The 16,237-nt window shown below is 31.7% G+C and overlaps 1 long non-coding RNA gene across 4 annotated transcripts; it reads left to right on the forward strand.

Annotated features, from left to right (window-relative positions):
* Positions 1 to 105: 105 nt before the first annotated feature.
* On the forward strand, positions 106 to 16,029 carry LOC106061362 (uncharacterized). Of its 4 annotated transcripts, none has more exons than XR_008776828.1 (4): positions 106 to 159; positions 12,473 to 12,617; positions 14,833 to 14,915; positions 15,687 to 16,027. It is a non-coding gene; the product is annotated as an uncharacterized LOC106061362 (long non-coding RNA). The 4 variants fall into 4 exon arrangements; XR_008776827.1 differs by lacking the exon at positions 106 to 159 and adding an exon at positions 393 to 438; XR_008776826.1 differs by lacking the exon at positions 106 to 159 and adding an exon at positions 11,366 to 11,519.
* The last annotated feature ends 208 nt before the right edge of the window (positions 16,030 to 16,237 follow it).

Consider the following 16,237-nt stretch of genomic DNA (forward strand, 5'->3'; position numbering starts at 1 on the left):
TTTTGTAAATTACAATTTTAAAACACATTTTAATGACAAAATTTCAAAAAATATTTTAGCACTACTTTCGGAAGTTGCTTGTACACTAATGTATTCCGGCGGTAACCCAGATATTCTAGACAGTTCCTGAAAGATGTAGAAAGTTTCTGAAGCGATAGTGTATGTGACCACTTCCTATGGAAAGTTTCGATAGCTAATTTTAGTAACGGAAATGAAGAACACATGTTTTCTCGAAAATACGCGAACTACGCTAGTTTCAAAGGAAAATAAACAACCCTGGATGATAAACATAAAAATCGTAGCTACATTCTTTCATTTCCAGAACTAAATGCATGACGCGTAGGACGTAATCATCTTCTTTTTTGAAGTAACGTCTGTATTATATAAGATAAGAAATGGAAATATATTCATAATAATGAATATGACTGTCACTGTGGGGTACTTATCTAGAGGAGGCTCTTATAGTTTGAACACCCCATCGAATTCTCCTTTCTAAACGGGTCGCTTTTTTTTTGTTTGTAATTCATTTGTTTTTATGTTTGGAGCTAAAATCGACGATTCGGGACTGCGCATGTCCAATTTTAGATAAGTTCTGGTAATTTTGTTCCGTTTTTCCAAAGCAGATGGCAGTTATTTAGATTCTCGGTAACCATGTATGTTAAGCTGTTATTTTAACCTCCCCCGGCAATTCATACCCATATAACTAATATAAGGGATGAAGGCTATATCATGAGCCTGTTTGATCGTAGGCTGATGGGCATATCAAAATAAGCTTCCAAACATCTTTAGAAAGACATTCCAATCACATTTATACCGTTAGCTGTTAAATAAAATTAAAAAACAAACAAATAATAATGAATTCAGCTCATTCTCCTTTTTGAACACAGCAAAATCGTATTAAGAAATATTATTGGGAATGAATAAACATGACCTAGATCAATGTTTCTCAAACTGTGTGCCGCGGCACATTAGTGTGCCGCCGAAGATTTGCAGGTGTGCCCTCGGGAGTTTTTAGAACGCCACACGTGCAGCGTTACACAGGTCTGCCGACTATTAAATTTTGATTTTACGTTGCGATGACATCTCCACTTGCAATGACCAGTAGTAGTAGTGGATCTTTCCATTATGACGGAAAGGGGTGTTAGCTATTCAGGCTATGGAATTGTCCACTATACATATATTATTATAATGAATAAAATGTTGGCCGCCTTAGCAGACGCACAGCAGTTCTCGAATTGGTAACGATAATAATAAGCGATGTGTTTCAAGTAAATTGGTTAGGTGTATGCTAATAATAACAAATTAATAATAAGCCTTATTCATTGTTATCCATGGAGAAATACGTTAGCAAGAATGAAACTGCGAAAGCGTTAAATGAAAAGCAAGGAACCAAACGAAGGTACAAAGAAGATTACACCAGATATGGTTTCATATCTTCTGAACCATTGCCATTCTGTCTGATCTGCAATGCAACTCTGTCGAATGAGACGCTTGTTTCAAGCAAATTGAAGAGACACTTGGAAACTAAATATCCAGCTGTAAAAGCGCAACCGAAGAAATACTTTTGAAAACATCAGGGCTCAACAAAATAAACAAGCTAAGACACTTACGAACTACCTAAAGCTGCCAGAAAAGGGATTGATTTCAAGTTGGATTTTCTATTCATGACGAGATCTGGTGGTTAATGTGACGTTTCTCTCTGATTTATTTGACAAATTAAATTCAAGGACCATCGGAAACCATCATCACTGCATCCTCAAACTGAATCATTTGGTGAAAAATTGTCTTTGTGGCAAAGTAAGATCTCGAAAGGAGTCTTCGACTGCTTTCCTACTTACAATGAATGTGCTTCAACTAAAGAAATCACCCCCGAAATTCTGGACACTTTGACACACTTGCAGTCAGCATTGTGGCATTAATTTTCAACAGTTGGAAGTAATGAATATGGATGGGTCAGTTATCCATTTGGAAACAATGAAGCTACAAATTTGACAACTGAAGAAGCAGAGAGGCTCATTGATTTGAAGAAACGATGCCGTTCTTAAGTCAAGTTTTGCCGAGAAAAGCCTGGATGTGTTTTAGATTTCAATCAACAAGTTATATCCTGCAATCAGTTTAAAAGCAATCAAAATAATTCTTCCATTTGCATCTTCATGGTTTTGTGAGTTAGGATTTTGAGCACTGACTGAAATCAAAGTCTAAGAAAAGAGAGAGACTTCTTACAATAGACGATGAAATGTGAGTTTGTTTGTCGACTCTGGAGCCTCGATTAGATCACATTTGCTCTAAAAATCAGGCACACCCTTAACATTAAACATAATACTGAAAAACAGGTAAAATTTTTTTTTTCTTTTTATTATAAAACATCTGTTGCTCTTCGTGGTGTGTCGCGAAACTTTTGTAGTTTTTTTTACTGTGCCGCCAGACAAAAAAGTTTGAGAAACACTGACCTAGATAGAGATATCTAGAATATATAACTTATGAATGAAAGAAAAAGTGTGGGCTGCTAATTTGAAGCCAGAGACCATGCCCACTGCATGTGATCACGCAAGATAAGATGGCGGTAAGGAGAGGTATACACTCAGCGAGTAGTGTCACAAACTATCTGTGATGTTGCTAGTTCAGGCTGTCTTGAAGTCAACCAATTACTCTGCAATCGTTTGGGTGTAATTGTCCGGGTGTATTACGTGCAGTTGAACTACAACACAAACAAGAACTGGCACATCTATTTTAACTAGTGAAGAGATGTAGTCGACTCTGATGAACTATTCAACATGTATTTATTATGATAAAAGGGCCACAGTAGAAGTCTCTGTCACTAAACACGTCGTTACCCTGGAATGTTCTATCGCTAACTGATTTTCCGGTCTCTAACCCAACATATCCCAAACGTCACTAGTCCCGTTCAATATGCGTCTACTATGGTGCGTCGCTAAATAACTAAAATAACTAACCTATATAAATAAGGTGTCTAACAGATTCCTCCCCCCCTTGAAAAAAAAATATGTCAATATTTTTCCACTACTGTCAAGTCTTACAAGGGCATTTTCAATTTAAGGGGAAGACCACAAACATAAAATCTTGACATCTTCATCTTGACATCTTCATCTTGACAGTTCCTCATATTCAATGTTCATAACAGTTCATAACATTCCAAAATCATCTTCATTGGTACACCGTTCATCATGGAGGAAAATGTGGCATCTTATGGGCATGTCCTACACATCTCAAATGTTCTTCACTGGCAGTAATCTGATAAAATACAATATTTCAAAAAACAATTACAAACTTTATTTACACATTCAATACATTTTTTCTTACCACCCTTTTATACGCTTTTGTCCATTTTTCTTTTATACTCACCCTTTTCCATAGAACTAACTTTCGTCAATGATATATGAAATGATTCACACAAAAAAAAATATATCCATACTTACTTTTAAATGCTTAACATCAAATTTACTTATCTCCCTTTTTCATAACATATAAATGGTGTCAATATATTAATATATATTACATACTCAATATAATCATAGTTTATTTACAAAAGTATTTCATTTCAATGTCATTCTAGACAATAGATCAGCTACAATATTCACAGATCCACTAATAGCTTTCACTTCAAATTTATACTCCTGTAGTGCTAAGAACCATCTATAAACACGACTGTTTTTCATGCTCTTTTGTTGTATATACTGAATAGGTTTATGATCAGTTAATAATATGAATTTCCTTCCTATTAAATAGCTCTCTAGCTTAGTAATTACCCATATTACAGCTAAGGCTTCTCTTTCAATGACACTATATTTTTTCTCTGCCTCTGACAATTTTCTACTTACATATAATATAGGATGTAAGTTATCATAGTTCTGCATTAAACAACCACCAATAGCATTACCAGATGCATCAGTTGTGACATAAAATATTTTGTCTTTATCAGGTAGTCTTAATATTAGTTCATGACTAAAAACATCTTTAATTCTGTCAATAGCTTTCACACATTCCTCATTACAAACTACTTTTTGAGGTTTTCCTTTTTTAAGTAAGTCATTTAGTGGATTCACTATTTCTGCTAAGTTCTTTATAAACTTTCTGTAATAATTTACTATTCCCAATATGCTTTTAATTTGTCTTTTTGTTGTAGGTATTTCAATATTAAGTACTTTCTTTATGTTATCTTCAATAGGGCTAATCATGTTGTTATTTACTTTATGTCCTAAGAAAATTATTTCCTCCAATCCTATTTCTACTTTTTCTGCTTGAATTGTAAGTCCACTTTCTTTTATTATTTTGAATACTTCTTTTACATCTACCAAATGTTCCTCCCAACTATTATTAAAAATACATATGTCATCCAAATAGCAAATAACATTTTCTTTGTTTCCAATTATCATGTTCATCATTCTATTAAATGTGGCAGGTGCATTTACTAATCCAAAACTCATATAATTCCATTGAAAAATACCATATGGTGTCACAAATGCTGTGTAAGGTTTAGCATTTTCTGTTAAAGGTATTTGCCAATAACCTTTAGTTAAATCTAATTTAGTAAAAAATTTTGCTCCATTTAATTTATGTAAAATATCCTCTATATTTGGCATTGGATATGGGTCAAATTCTGTGATGTTGTTAAGTTTCCTATAATCAATACATAACCTTATATCTCCATTCTTCTTTTTGGCTATCACAATTGGTGAAGCATAAGGAGATGTTGATGGCTCAATTATACCTGATTCTAGTAAATTGTCTATTTCTTTCTTTACTTTGTCTTGTAAATGTAGCGGTATTCTATATGGCTTAAGCTTGATAGGTTTTGAGTCTGTTACTTTAATGTCATGTTTAATAATATTAGTTTTTCCTGGTATGCTGGAAAAAATTTCTTTGTATTCATGTATTATTTTAGTTATATCTTTTGACTTTTCCTTAGTTAAATTATTAAGATTAATCTTTTGCCAAGTTTGATTCTCTTTTGTTTCTATTACAGGTATTTCCTTAATATCATTTTCATTGTGATTTTCATTTGTTATTATCATCAAACATTCTTCTCTTTCTGAAAATGTATTTTCTATTTCCTCCTGAATGTTTTGTATCAACTCATCTTCTCTATCATGATACAGTTTCAAATTATTTATGTGATATGTTTTAACTTTCCCATTTATTTCAATTTGATAATTCACATCACTAATTTGCTTTATCACCTTAAATGGACCTTTCCATTGTTTACCAATTTTATTTTTCAGGTCATTTATCAATATTAATACATTGTTTCCTACTTCTAGTGTTTTCAATTGTCTTTTCTTATTTAGATTCTCATGAGCACTTTGTTTGTACTTCTTATTGTTGTTATATGCTTGAGTCCATATTTCTTTCAATTCTGTTGTGATTGTTGTTTCACTGTCATTATTTAATTTATTCTCATTGCCTATTAGATTTTCTTTAAAAACATCTAATTCATCTCTGGGTTTTCTTCCATGTATTATTTCATATGGTGAAAATTGTGTTGCTTCATGGATGTTGTTTCTATGAGCAAATAGTACATAGTTAATGTAATGATCCCACTTGTTCTGATTATTCTGAATTATTTTTGTTAGTGATCTTTTTAATGATCCACCATATCGTTCACATAAACCGTTACTCTCCGGGTGGTAAACCGAAGAGTATATGTGTTGTATATTGTATTGTTTAGTCCATTTCTTAAATTGTTCTGACTTAAACTGAGATCCCTGATCACTCAATATAATTTTAGGTATACCATGTCTTGTAATTACTTTTTGAGTTATGGCATTAATGATATTTTCTGCACTTGTATTTGATAATGGGATTGCCTCTGGATATCTACTAAACATGTCTATTACTGTTAGAATGTATTTGTTATTATTTTCAGTTTGAATTAAAGGACCTATTAAATCAATAGATACTTTCTGAAATGGTGCTGTAGGTTCATCCATTTCTTGAATAGGTGCTTTATTCACTAGACTTTTGTTAGATCTCTTTTGACATATGTCACATGAGTTTATGTATTTGTTGATTGTTGCTTTCATTTTGGGCCAAAATACTTGTTTTGACAAATTCCTATAACATTTCTTTACTCCCCTATGTGCTGCTAAATTATTATCATGTGTCATGATTAAAACATCTTTCCAATATTTCTGTGGTAAGACAAGTTGTTTTATTTTCTTGTTATCCTTACTTGTTTGTCTAAACAATATTTTATTCTCTATACAAAATTTCTCCATTGGATTATTATTGTTTTTATCTGATATTCTTGAATAAATTTTCCCAATAATATTGTCATTCATTTGTTCTAATGCAAATGTGGGTGTTGTTTCTTTTTCACTTTGAGATATTTGTGTTTCAAGACTATTTTGTGTTTCATTTTCTATCTCTTTTTCCTTAACATCTGTATTTTCTATTTGTATTACATTACTGGTTTGTTTTTCTTTATCATTACTAATTACATTTATTGTATTTTCCTGTTTCTCATCTTTTTTATCCATTGATCTTGTTATTATCATACTTGTTATATTTTGTGTTTCTATGTTTTCATGATTTTACTGTGATGTTGCTAGTTCAGGCTGTCTTGAAGTCAACCAATTACTCTGCAATCGTTTGGGTGTAATTGTTCGGGTGTATTACGTGTAGTTGACCAACAACACAAACAAGAACTGGCACATCGATTGTAACAGGTGAAGAGATGTAGTCAACGATGATGAACAAGTTAATATATATTTATTATGATAAAAGGCCACAGTAGAAGTCTCTGTCACTAAACACGTCGTTACCCTGGAATGTTCTAACGCTAACTGATTTTCCGGTCTCTAACCCAACATATCCCAAACGTCACTAGTCCCGTTCAATATGCGTCTACTATGGTGCGTCGCTAAATAACTAAAATAACTAACCTATATAAATAAGGTGTCTAACAGATTCCTCCCCCCCTTGAAAAAAAAATATGTCAATATTTTTCCACTACTGTCAAGTCTTACAAGGGCGTTTTCAATTTAAGGGGAAGACAACAAACATAAAATCTTGACATCTTCATCTTGACTTCTTCATCTTGACATTTTCATCTTGACTTGACAGTTCTTCATATTCAATGTCAATGTTCATAACAGTTCATAACATTCCAGAATCATCCTCCTTAGTACACAGTTCATCATAGAGGAAAATGTGGCATCCTATGGGCATGTCCTACACATCTCAAATGTTCTTCACTGGCAGTAATCTGATAAAATACAATATTTCAAAAAACAATTACAAACTTTATTTACACATTCAATACATTTTTTTTTCTTACCACCCTTTTATACGCTTTTGTCCATTTTTCTTTTATACTCACCCTTTTCCATAGAACTAACTTTCGTCAATGATATATGAAATGATTCACACAAAAAAAAATATCCATACTTACTTTTAAATGCTTAACATCAACTTTACTTATCTCCCTTTTTCATAACATATAAATGGTGTCAATATATTAATATATATTACATACTCAATATAATCATAGTTTATTTACAAAAGTATTTCATTTCAATGTCATTCTAGACAATAGATCAGCTACAATATTCACAGATCCACTAATAGCTTTCACTTCAAATTTGTACTCCTGTAGTGCTAAGAACCATCTATAAACACGACTGTTTTTCATGCTCTTTTGCTGTATATACTGAATAGGTTTATGATCAGTTAATAAAATGAATTTCCTTCCTATTAAATAGCTCTCTAGCTTAGTAATTACCCATATTACAGCTAAGGCTTCTCTTTCAATGACACTATATTTTTTTTTTCTGCCTCTGACAATTTTCTGCTTACATATAATATAGGATGTAAGTTATCATAGTTCTGCATTAAACAACCACCAATAGCATTACCAGATGCATCAGTTGTGACATAAAATATTTTGTCTTTATCAGGTAGTCTTAATATTAGTTCATGACTAAAAACATCTTTAATTCTGTCAATAGCTTTCACACATTCCTCATTACAAACTACTTTTTGAGGTTTTCCTTTTTTAAGTAAGTCATTTAGTGGATTCACTATTTCTGCTAAGTTTTTTATAAACTTTCTGTAATAATTTACTATTCCCAATATGCTTTTAATTTGTCTTTTTGTTGTAGGTATTTCAATATTAAGTACTTTCTTTATGTTATCTTCAATAGGGCTAATCATGTTGTTATTTACTTTATGTCCTAAGAAAATTATTTCCTCCAATCCTATTTCTACTTTTTCTGCTTGAATTGTAAGTCCACTTTCTTTTATTATTTTGAATACTTCTTTTACATCTATCAAATGTTCCTCCCAACTATTATTAAAAATACATATGTCATCTAAATAGCAAATAACATTTTCTTTGTTTCCAATTATCATGTTCATCATTCTATTAAATGTGGCAGGTGCATTTACTAATCCAAAACTCATATAATTCCATTGAAAAATACCATATGGTGTTACAAATGCTGTGTAAGGTTTTGCATTTTCTGTTAAAGGTATTTGCCAATAACCTTTAGTTAAATCTAATTTAGTAAAAAATTTTGCTCCATTTAATTTATGTAAAATATCCTCTATATTTGGCATTGGATATGGGTCAAATTCTGTGATGTTGTTAAGTTTCCTATAATCAATACATAACCTTATATCTCCATTCTTCTTTTTGGCTATCACAATTGGTGAAGCATAAGGAGATGTTGATGGCTCAATTATACCTGATTCTAGTAAATTGTCTATTTCTTTCTTTACTTTGTCTTGTAAATGTAGCGGTATTCTATATGGCTTAAGCTTGATAGGTTTTGTGTCTGTTACTTTAATGTCATGTTTAATAATATTAGTTTTTCCTGGTATGCTGGAAAAAATTTCTTTGTATTCCTGTATTATTTTAGTTATATCTTTTGACTTTTCCTTAGTTAAATTATTAAGATTAATCTTTTGCCAAGTTTGATTCTCTTTTGTTTCTATTACAGGTATTTCCTTAATATCATTTTCATTGTGATTTTCATTTGTTATTATCATCAAGCATTCTTCTCTTTCTGAAAATTTATTTTCTATTTCCTCCTGAATGTTTTGTATCAACTCATCTTCTCTATCATGATACAGTTTCAAATTATTTATGTGATATGTTTTAATTTTCCCATTTATTTCAATTTGATAATTCACATCACTAATTTGTTTTATCACCTTAAATGGACCTTTCCATTGTTTACCAATTTTATTTTTCAGGTCATTTATCAATATTAATACATTGTTTCCTACTTCTAGTGTTATCAATTGTCTTTTCTTATTTATATTCTCATGAGCACTTTGTTTGTACTTCTTATTGTTGTTATATGCTTGAGTCCATATTTCTTTCAATTCTGTTGTGATTGTTGTTTCACTGTCATTATTTAATTTATTCTCATTGCCTATTAGATTTTCTTTAAAAACATCTAATTCATCTCTGGGTTTTCTTCCATGTATTATTTCATATGGTGAAAATTGTGTTGCTTCATGGATGTTGTTTCTATGAGCAAATAGTACATAGTTAATGTAATGATCCCACTTGTTCTGATTATTCTGAATTATTTTTGTTAGTGATCTTTTTAATGATCCACCATATCGTTCACATAAACCGTTACTCTCCGGGTGGTAAACCGAAGAGTATATGTGTTGTATATTGTATTGTTTAGTCCATTTCTTAAATTGTTCTGACTTAAACTGAGATCCCTGATCACTCAATATAATTTTAGGTATACCATGTCTTGTAATTACTTTTTGAGTTATGGCATTAATGATATTTTCTGCACTTGTATTTGATAATGGGATTGCCTCTGGGTATCTACTAAACATGTCTATTACTGTTAAAATGTATTTGTTATTATTTTCAGTTTGAATTAAAGGACCTATTAAATCAATAGATACTTTCTGAAATGGTGCTGTAGGTTCATCCATTTCTTGAATAGGTGCTTTATTCACTAGGCTTTTGTTAGATCTCTTTTGACATATGTCACATGAGTTTATGTATTTGTTGATTGTTGCTTTCATTTTGGGCCAAAATACTTGTTTTGACAAATTCCTATAACATTTCTTTACTCCCCTATGTGCTGCTAAATTATTATCATGTGTCATGATTAAAACATCTTTCCAATATTTCTGTGGTAAGACAAGTTGTTTTATTTTCTTGTTATCCTTACTTGTTTGTCTAAATAATATTTTATTCTGCAATCGTTTGGGTGTAATTGTCCGGGTGTATTACGTGCAGTTGAACTACAACACAAACAAGAACTGGCACATCTATTTTAACTAGTGAAGAGATGTAGTCGACTCTGATGAACTATTCAACATGTATTTATTATGATAAAAGGGCCACAGTAGAAGTCTCTGTCACTAAACACGTCGTTACCCTGGAATGTTCTATCGCTAACTGATTTTCCGGTCTCTAACCCAACATATCCCAAACGTCACTAGTCCCGTTCAATATGCGTCTACTATGGTGCGTCGCTAAATAACTAAAATAACTAACCTATATAAATAAGGTGTCTAACAGATTCAACAGGCAGTGGAGGGAAGGGGGAGAGAGTCATGAAAAGAATTATAAGCATCTATGGGAGGGAGGGGATGTTAAGATGTCACAAAACGAACATCCAAATTATGAAAACAAGAAGAGGGTCCTTGGATGGGAGTTAAAAGAAAGACAGAGAGAAAATACAAGTAGCCTAGTAGAAAATATAATGTTCATTAAATTAAAATAATTAATTTATAGCTCTATAATCTATATAAATTTATTTCTGTCTGTTTCTACACATAGATTATATAGGTATTTAAATAAATAAACTATATAAAGAGAGAAAGAGAGAGAGTATATGAGGAAATAGACTATCTATAATTACTATAAATACATATTGCAAAATGGAATCTACTTCTTTTACTACAATCTAAATAATTTTTAAGTAACACCGATATAATTTATTAGCAATTACATAGTGGTGTTCAACACCGGTGCTCACTGTTCAACTAAAGGAGAAAGCCCCAAAACTGCGTTCAAAATAGGAGCATGAAGTGACCTAATTTATTTTAAAATAAAATCTTGACTGTGGGTGGTAATACAAAGGAACACAGCTATTTTTATAGTCCTTTAGTTGCAGAATAAGAATCTGCTTTCAGTTTTTTTGTAAGTTAAACCTTCACCAAATAAAAAAATAAAATAAAAAATTGACCTAGTTCCCGAAAGTCGGTGTTCAGTTATAAGAATCTACCATAGATCTTTGGGATAAAATTAAAAATTAAGAAACTAGATCTAGAATATCTTGATCCGATCATCATCCACATATCACAGAGACCCAAAATTAAAAATAGAGCAGTGAGATTGAAGATTCATAACAAAAATATTTACAAACGAATATTATAATTCTCACATTTAATTAGTCTGAATGATTAGACTTAGAGTAACACCTTTAGTAGCCTTTACTGACTTTAAACTTTAGTAAAAATAAAATCAATAAATTTATAGACCCTATTCACTGAGCTGAGGATGGAAGAGGAAAAAAGTAAAGTAGCGATTTTTTTAAAGATACAATTTTACAGAACACTGACTATAATCTTCAAATACATAAACAAAACCTAATAAAATACTCCAATAAACACAAAGTTAAAGGCACATTTCTTGTTCCATATCACAATAGTCAATATGCTAGTAGAACATAGATCTATTTGTAAAAATACTCCTTCTTCCCTAGTGCTACTATAGACTTTATATAGAAAATATAGATAGCATGGAATGAGTTGCCTGAATAAGCCAGGAAAACCAATGACTTTAGACAGCTAGTAACTAGATCTGTCTAAAACTAATGCACTGTTAGTTTCTGTATAGACAAATTATAAATCTAGAATTAAAGTCTATCACTGTATGATTACTAGTAAAATGTTTGTTGTTTGTAAAATGTTTTACTTGTTTCGGATGTTCCTTCATAGTTGAAGATAATTTACTTCCTAGTCCAAAACTCCAGCAGGACGACGAAGATAGGGGTGAGCAAGGTTTGAACCAGAGTTCATCGATAAGTCTAAACGACACTTCAGCGCGCAAATATAAATGAGCCCCTTCTACCCAATATAATCTTACTAGTTTAGGCATCTGTTTCTTGCCTTCTCCTGGTCAGTGCCACCAGTCTCAATATCTGGACTGCACATGAAGGTAATTAGCACTTCAAGCGATAACAACCTTGCAAAACCAAATACATGGATGGCGGAATGGCTTGGCTTCCGAACTGAGGAGTCTTGCGTTCAAATCCAGGTGAAGATGGGAAATATTGAATTTTGAGATTTTTAGGGCGCCCTTTAGTCCACCAAGACAACATAACTCTGGCTGGCTTCATGAAACTCTCATTAACCTTAGGAAACAGAAACAGATGATCTTTACATCATCTGCACCATAGACTGTAAGATCTGAAAGAGGATCTTTATACTTTTTATATCTATATTTATTTTTTTTTTCTTTCATTAGGTATTGATATGATTGAAAACTGGCATTTAATTAACAAGAAGCTAATGGCTAACCAAAACTCCTGACAATATGAAAAAGTTAAGTGCTACTCTAGATAAAAAGATGCACAGCTGTAGGAACTTATGAACCTGCCCATGTCGAACAGGTAAGTCTAAAAATTTACTTCTGTCTCGTTTCTTAATTAAAATGTGTTTATTAAGTAGGTAGTAACGTTTTCCTTTCAGACCTTGCTACCTTTGGGGCAGATATTGAAAAGCTCCCCTGTTTCAATGTGGCAGGTACCTAGCAGAGTTGGCGTACTCAGAGGAAATTTAAAATTATTATCTTCACCAAAGTTTAATCTCTATGTACCCTTGGTTCAGTAGTCAAGCACTTTATTTCTCAGCACATCTTTATATATGTACAATGAAAAGACAATATAGCTTTCAAATGAGTTTTATTTTTGGATTTCAAATTATTACAAGTTAACTCTCTGTTGTTCTGAGCTGTTCTTATTTATTTATTTGCCTATGTTTACATCTACATTATATTTACACCAATTGATTTTGATTGACAGAATTACTGAAACAAAAGAATGTCATAAAATGGATTCTGACCCTCTTGATGACAGAACAACATGGTAATATATTGTAATAACTTAAGTGAGGCAACTTAACGAGGCACATATATCTTTATCTTTCTCTATATATATAACACATTTAATCATGCATAAAATGGAAATCTTGGGGTTATTATCCATGTCACTACCATTGAAAAAAAAAGAAAATTTACAGACTGTGACAAGTAGACTAGATTTAGGAAATATTTTTGATCCAACTTAATAAAATAATTGTATGATATTTTTCCATATTTTCATAAAACTTTGAATATAACACATTTAAAAAGACGCATGCTAAGTGCATCAGTGGACATAGGTTGTGGGATGGGATATCAGCAAGGTTTCCTTACTACCGTTAGGTGCTTGTAAAACACACCTTAGTTGAGCATTGTAGTGGGGAAAACACGCTTTTAAATGTGTATTGCCTGTGTCATTGCGATCTCAAAAAATAAAAGATGTTTAAAATGTGATATCATGATATTTTGCGGCACGCACAATTCTTTTTGAACAAACATCTAAAAATGAACTGTTGTTAGTTGTTTTTTTTTAAATTAAATGTGTAAACCATTTTTTTTCCCCATAATAATACATCTTTTTAAAACTATTTATAGTAAAATACAACAATAAGAAAGTGATGTACTTGTTTTATAAATTTTTTATTTATTTATTTTTTCGTTTTGTTTACAGGGACAGATGATTACATAGTTAATAATTATTATTCATAACTTCTGATATTCATGCTGAAAACACTGAAACCTGCCTTTTCACATGCATGTCTTATTAAACAGTTGACTTATTAAATTTTCTCTGCTTAAGTCTGGATAGAAACTGGATTAAAGTAATCTCTATAATCTTCTGGATAAAGTGGCATTTTGACTGCTTTTTTTTTTTTCATTCTTCCATATTTGGCCGGTTTTGTCTTTTATCACTATTGTTCATCTAATTATGTCTTTCAAAAGATTCATGCATATTTTTCACTTGGACACGTTTTTTTTATGTGTGTATGACATTTTGTTTATTCTATTACATTAGGAATTCTACTGTGTTATAATATAAATAGGTCACTTTAGTCTGAAAGTTTTTTTTTTCTCTTTGCATGTGGATTATTATTATTTTGCCAGATATATTTTTAAAATTCTAATTTACAAACAGAAACAATGTAACGCACAGAATTGTAACAATCAATTCATTCAAATGTTCAGTTGGATTGTCATGTTGTGAAACAATTTACTAAGCAGCCATCACTCAAATATGAATTGAACTAATAGAAAATAAATGCAGTGTATAACGAATATTCACATTTGACTACAGTAACACCTTTAGTAAAATCACTAAATTTAGAAAGCCTTCAGGATAGAAGACTTAAAAGTAAAATAGCAATTATACATAATACACTGAACCATAATCTTCAAATACAAAAATAAATTTAATAAAATACTCAGAAAGACACAAAGATAAATGCACTTTCCTCATCCCATATGCTAGGACTAATTTGTATAAATGCTCCTACTTCCCTACGCTATAAGAGCATGGAACGGGATGCCTGAGCTAGCCAGAAAAGCCATTGACTTGGCAGAATTTAGGTCATTTGTTAATATGCATGACGCGTAGGACGTAATCATCTTCTTTTTTGAATTAATGTCTGTATTATATAAGAAGATATGTTGACCACATCAAACTGTTGTAATAGTTGACAATAAAAATTTTTGTAACAATAACATGCATTTTCATTAAAGTTGAAACTTTGCATTTTTTTCTCCAGGTTGTACTGCTCTGAAGCTTGCTTTGAAGATAACATCTAAGAGCATGTACAGCTATGAAGTAATACCGGTTAAAAGAAATGATGTAAGTTTAGATTGTTTAGTTCTTTGCTAGATTTATCTTCTTATCTAATATAATACAGACTTTCCTTCAAAAAAGATGATGATTACGTCCTACGTTTCACTCATTTCATTGTTGTCCATTACCTTTTTACCTATCCCTTAGTCTGTTGGACCCTTGGGGCACCAGGCAAGATTTGTCGACCGTCTTTCTCCATTGTTGTCCATAGAAAGTGAAAAAAACTTGTCATTGATAACTGTAATCCTAAGGTCTCACTGCCAGACATTTCTATGTTAATCTCGGATATCCTTAGGGTCTTGTTTCCTCGGCAAGCACCGCATAAAGAATGTCCATGGGAATTCTTCATTATCATGTTGACTTACTTGACCTAGTTTTTCGGGCATTTCTATGTTAATCTCGGATATCCTTAGGGTCTTGTTTCCTCGGCAAGCATAGCATAAAGAATGTCCATGGAAATTCTTCATTATCGTGCTGACTTACTTGACCTAGTTTTTCTGACTCTCGGTAGAACTGGTTAGTCTTTCTGACTCCCAGTGGAACTGGTTAGTCTTTCTGACTCCCAGTGGAACACAGGGCTGTAAAAGCACTAGACCATTGGAATCAGTTCTGAGCACTTCCCCTTTAGTTGGGTCCATGACTGTCTTTTTATCTTTGCTTCTTGCTTTGGTCTTCCTGCCTTTTTCTTCCACTGTGTGTTCCAGCTTCGCAGTGTATGTTGCTGTTTTTTTTTATTATACACTTTTGTTAATCATTTTTTTTAAAAACATTTTATAGTTCAATAGAGACACAGAAAGACATTCAACGCAAGATACAATACCAGAAATTGGAAAGAAATGATGCAACGACAACATCAAGGAATATTCAAGTCTTTTAATAAATGGGATAATGTGAGTAGCAGAAAACAGAGTGTTGGAAGGAACTGGTCAGTTTGACAGACTAAGGAGTAGCATAAGTAAAGGTATAGTAGTATGTTTCTTTTTAAGTTTGTTTCCAATAATAGAATCCAGAAAAGTTTAATGATAATAACTTGGACATTACAAGGTTTGAAAACTTGTGTGTGTGCATTGAAAACAAATTGAAACAAACTGAATTCTACTTGAGAATGACATCAATAAATTTTCTGCTTAGTCAATAACACATAACACTTTCACTGTAATGTCATTCTTTGGCACAACAAATATTTTCTGTCTATATTGACTTTTTGGCTATGAAGATATCATTTCCTATTATTTTACTTGTGAAGTGACTGTTTTATAAAAAACACACAAAGAAACAGGTGATGGTATGGTTAAATAATTATTTAGTGATGAGGCCAGTCTTTTAAG

The sequence above is a fragment of the Biomphalaria glabrata genome, chromosome 3, assembly GCF_947242115.1.
Source record: "Biomphalaria glabrata chromosome 3, xgBioGlab47.1, whole genome shotgun sequence".
Taxonomy (NCBI): domain Eukaryota; kingdom Metazoa; phylum Mollusca; class Gastropoda; family Planorbidae; genus Biomphalaria; species Biomphalaria glabrata.